Below are 5,000 nucleotides of genomic sequence, written 5' to 3'. Positions count from 1 at the left end.
CAGTGATGAACAGCAATGGATAAAGGCTTTTTACTGATTGTGATCAGTATTCAAATGTTTGCCGAAGACTTGTCTTGCCTCTTTGTTCAGTGCGAGCAGCCTGAGCGGAAGACACGCACAAGAATATTTGAACAGAATTATCGATCCGACGGTGGGTTTACTGTTCGTGATTCCTTACAACGTAGTCCAAGAAGTTATTTCTCAATTTTCCAGGAATGATACTGCATTAATTCTGATCGTTCCAGCTGTTAATCGAGGAATTCCCAATTTTTTGGTACTCTTCGCTGCGCGCCATTCCAAGAGCAGGTGGTTCAACAACGATTCCGTTTCCACTCGATGACTTGTTGCGAAGAGCAAGCCATACATCCATACATACATAATATTAGGAACTCAAATTCTAATAAACATAGCTTATGTTCCAATGGAAAAACAGAATCCTATAGCCAAACTTTACAAAGTCATATAATTCAGTTTCGAAGGCCCTGAAAATGGCGCGGAGTGAACTGAATGTGGGCGCGTAATGTAAAGTGGCTGAGTAAGGTACTTTAATGGGTAATATGTATTAGGGTGCTTTCCATTAAGCCAAAATTTTCGGAAATATCGGGCTGAAGTCAAATGGAAAGGTCCGTTTCGGTTCGGTCCGACCGGAATATTCGGGACCACCTCTGGAGGTGGTCATCTTTGACCGCTCGGTCCAGCCCGACCGAAACGTGCCGTTCCATTTACAAAAATTCTCGGTTCCATCATCATCATCATATCCTTTATTTTAAACACGATAGGGTTTAAAGCTCAGAGCTTGTGGGGTCGCGTGAAAATAATTACAATATGAAGCTATATTAAAATAGGGATAACATTACTTACAGATCACAACTACTATAGTAAAAGATAAAAAAGAGAATATTAATTAATTTCTAGGCTAAGATATATTCAAAAGTTCACATATTAACATCTAAATAAATAGACTACAGAAATTAAGGCATAAAATATAAAATGATTAAAAGCATTTAAAATCTTGATAGTGCCAAGGCAGCGTCTGGACCGACTGTGTTTCGGAAACTGTTAAGCCGTGATTGACATTTAATTAGCTTTCTGTCACTTTGTTCACAATGTAGAATTTTATAGTTGACATTTGATCTTTGAAATTGATCTTGTTTTGCAATCGATAGGAGAACACGTTTTTTTTTTAACTGCAACAGTTGTACCCCCTGGAATTGTCGTGCGACAGAGTAAAGGACGCTACGTCTCTCAGCCCTACCGCACCGCCATTCAGGCCCAGACGGGATGCAGCAGTTGCAGCAGAGTTACGTATCCAAGACATTGCTAATGATGACCAGTGAACATTGAATTTGAGACACGCATATAGACTACTATATAGACTACTGAACTTTGAACCGAACATTTCATTTCAATTGTTGGAGGGGGGGGAGAGTGTTTCGGAAACTGTTAAGCCGTGATTGACATTTAATTCGCTCTCTGTCACTTTGTTCACAATGTAGAATTATATAGTTGACATTTGATCTTTGAAATTGATCTTGTTTTGCAATCGATAGGAGAACACGTTTTTTTTTTTTACTTTTTGAGACTAGTGTGCATCTTCGAGTACTGTGAAATAAAACAGGTTTTGACTGTGATTACTGAGTGTCGAAAGTTACCATACGGAGGCCATTTTCTATACGTGCGCTAAAATCAAGTTCCTTAAAATATAAATCCTTCTTCACTTTACGATAAAAATCGGTACGCTGGCCTGTAAAATGAATCGAGAGAGCGTTCCAAAGGATAGCGCCTCTATAGCTTATAGAGTTTTTAAGAAACTTTGAATTAAAACGGGGGACGATTATGTTATTACTCCTCCTGAAGTTGTATGCGGTGCAAGGTTTATTAGTCAAGTACGAAAGAGCCGCAGGTGCTTCACCTATAAACACGCTATGAAATAATTTAATTAATCGAAATTTATAATAAAAGATTAAAGTGTTCCAATTCGAGTGACGGCATACTTCGTCAGTAGGCGTATCGTGAGGTAAGTTGTATGTTATTCTGGCTGCTCTTCGGTGAAGTAATTCCAAATATTGTAGAAGGTCTTTATTTGGACAGCCGCCGCAAACGACCTGCCCATATAAAACGGATGGCAATATTATTTTAAAGTACAAGTCCAATAGGGCGTTTCGGCTCAAAAACGAACTCCTTTTCAAGAGATCCAGCGGCATTTCATTGTGATGTAACCGAAATTTCGGTCCAAACGTAAATGGAACTCTTCAGTACAGTTGGAAATCGACTTTTGATGAAAATTGTTGTTCCATTTTTGCTTGGTTAGTTCCACTGGTCTCCGACCTGATGGTCCGGCATAATGGAAAGCACCCTTAAAGTGTGCGTTACGGAAAACGAGTTTTTGTGTTTTCGCTGCACGCAATGCAATATCCGGTTATCGTACGACAGATATCGTAATTTTATAATTCTCCCAGTATTGTTAAAGTGTTTATGTGGTCTGTGAGGTTTTTCTGAGTTTGATAGGAATCAATGCCGTTAACAACAGTTTTAAATTTAAACAAATATCCGCGATCGCACTACCCTGGGTACCAAAAGTTTTTTCTCGCGCGCGGCGGACGGAGATTCTTCGCTTCGCTCCGGCGGCCGAAGGCGGGTCACAATAGAGACATGACCGACACCGGAAAAGGAAGGAAGGAAAACAAGGAAAACCTCTGGCACCCAGTGTACGATCGCACTTGACCCCATCATTGGGTTACGGAATATGCACTGTGGATTTCGGCGGACTACGGAATTGAAACTGGATATTTACCAAGATATTGTAACTCAAAGGAAGTCGGCTACAAATCCTTCGAACAAAGTGTAGGCCACCCGTAGCCTTTTGTTCCACGATAAAATATCCCCCCAGCTACGCAGCTATCCCGTATTCCCTAGCCAATCTGGATCGCGGAATAAAAATAAGCAAAGACCAGTTGAAGACAATGAAAAGTAAGAAGGTCGAAACGTCGTCGTTTGCAAATCTGCCTTCGCCTCATTCACTTTTAAACTCTGTCACGTCATCTCCCGCCCACCGTTAAGAACCACAAATTATTAAAACAATACTTTTATGAGATAACGTCACTAAGAGATTACAGACCCCCATGATTCCGGACGATGCACGTAATAAAAATTTTAATTTGCTGTGTACTCCATATAAGTGCTGATATATATCATATTGACGGAGAGAAGAGTTCAACGACAGAACCAGCTTTGGGATCGGTAAGTTCTCAAATACTGACTAAACAACGAATCATTTAATATAAATAGATCAATGGGGTGCATCCACCTCAGGAACTTCAGTGTAGTGAACCGTTGCGTTAGCGGAATTTCACTTTTGACTGAACGGCACTGATGGGTCCTGATACAGGCAAGGTATCTTTGTTTTATCCATACATGTGTCTTCGTAGCAGCTATAAGTCTCAAAGAATTCGTGAGTCTCCTTTCATCGCTTCATAGCCATACATAAATTACCCTGCGTATGAAAGCAGCTCTAATGAACCAAAAACATTTTGTTCGTGCGTGCTTGCCAAACACTGGTTGTTACGAATAATCACAAGTGGTACGGATTTAGATATCGTAATGAGGGCGACTGATGCCGTATGCTTGTGCCTTATTACTACAAAGGCAACGTACTTTTATGTGCTGTCGTTTAAAGAACTATGCTCTCAACTGAGCTAAAAATATCAAAGTGGCACAATTATCACGCAAACTGCGAACGTTCAGCGCCAGCAGCTCAACGATCTGAGAGTTGTGGTAGACACAGAACTTTGTTAGATCGAGTTCAGTTCCATTGGTATTTTAACATTGATGAGATTATCAGAGTAAGAATTCTTCTGGTAAACACAAGATTGAAAATTGAATTTATGAAATGCTAATCAGTCAAATAACTCAAGCGACACAAATTGCCTAATCTGTTGAAATGTCACTGCATTTTCTCATTTTTGTCATACTCAGTATAAAAAGTTGCATCTTACATAAAGCCGTATCTTGTATTTTTTTTAAACGAAGATTTAAACATTCGTGGAATTGTGATAATTTTTCACGATAGCGAGAACACAAATTTTGTATTTTACGTAAATTCTCTAAACGAACCGCAATTACCCACAAACACTACTAATACGTCAAAGAATGATACCGGAGTCGCCAGAAAATTTAATCTCCAGTTTCTTTTTCTCATTTTACATTTAATTTCACCCATATGGTTTTATCGGCCGGCTTGATCGGTAAGTTTGAGAAAAGAAAGATGATGCTTTATTATCCTATAGAAATTTTAATTGTAGCGTACTTCTTTCTTCTATTCTTAAGCAAAACACCATTGGGGTTTCTGAGGGAAATCGTCCTTGTTTTTCCTGTGTTTGCGAATGAGTGCAAAGAGTCCAGAAAAGTGTTAATAAAGGAAAGTAACGATATTTCATCTAATGAAGCAAAGTCTCCAGCTGCCGTATTACACAGTTCTTAACGAAATAAGTGAGGATAACCTGAATTTAATCAGTGAGCTGCCAAGAACAAATTAATTTCATTCCGCGAAGCCGTTTTTAGGAGAAGATGAATCTTTTTGCATTTGTCGTAACGTGCTTCCTGTTTACTCAATAACTGTCTTTATTTTTCGAGTTTTTCTTAGGAAAGTAGACAAAATGAAATAATTGCCATAAAGGCAGCGGCGAGGCTGCTTCTCCATATGTCGTCGCCACTTCGCCGCGTTCGCTTTTCAGTCGAAAACAAAAGATGACCTCTGACTCCGCAGGTACTGGCGGCGATAATATGCTATATAATTTTCGCCCCAGTAACCCGCACGGGCGTATTACTTTCCAGGGGTATCAAACATCTCACTTTTAACCGTCTAAAACACGTACAAAATCGAGTCGTTTTCGGATGGAACGTTCCTCGACTACTATAATAGCGGAGAAAAAGGAGTGGAATCTCGTCGCATTATTTCAAGGACTTTGAATCCCCGTTTTTCTTCCAATCTGCAACAGGCG

General features: G+C 39.7%; 1 protein-coding gene across 3 annotated transcripts in view; it reads left to right on the top strand.

The window, feature by feature from the left end:
- Positions 1–5,000, top strand: part of LOC137975047 (substance-P receptor-like) — a 23,386-nt gene that overhangs the window by 6,440 nt on the left and 11,946 nt on the right. Inside the window, exon 1 of one of the 3 annotated variants that reach the window (XM_068822082.1) lies at positions 3,113–3,240. The exons of 1 other annotated variant lie outside the window; for it this stretch is intronic. The gene's annotated coding sequence lies outside the window, so the exon portion shown is untranslated. Of the gene's footprint in view, positions 1–3,112; positions 3,241–3,353; positions 3,394–5,000 lie in introns of those variants that run through there. One more of the 3 variants, XM_068822086.1, reaches the window with a different exon arrangement.

This window comes from Montipora foliosa, chromosome 11 (genome assembly GCF_036669935.1).
Source record: "Montipora foliosa isolate CH-2021 chromosome 11, ASM3666993v2, whole genome shotgun sequence".
Lineage (NCBI taxonomy): Eukaryota > Metazoa > Cnidaria > Anthozoa > Scleractinia > Acroporidae > Montipora > Montipora foliosa.
This window is presented reverse-complemented; position numbering and strand designations above follow the sequence as displayed.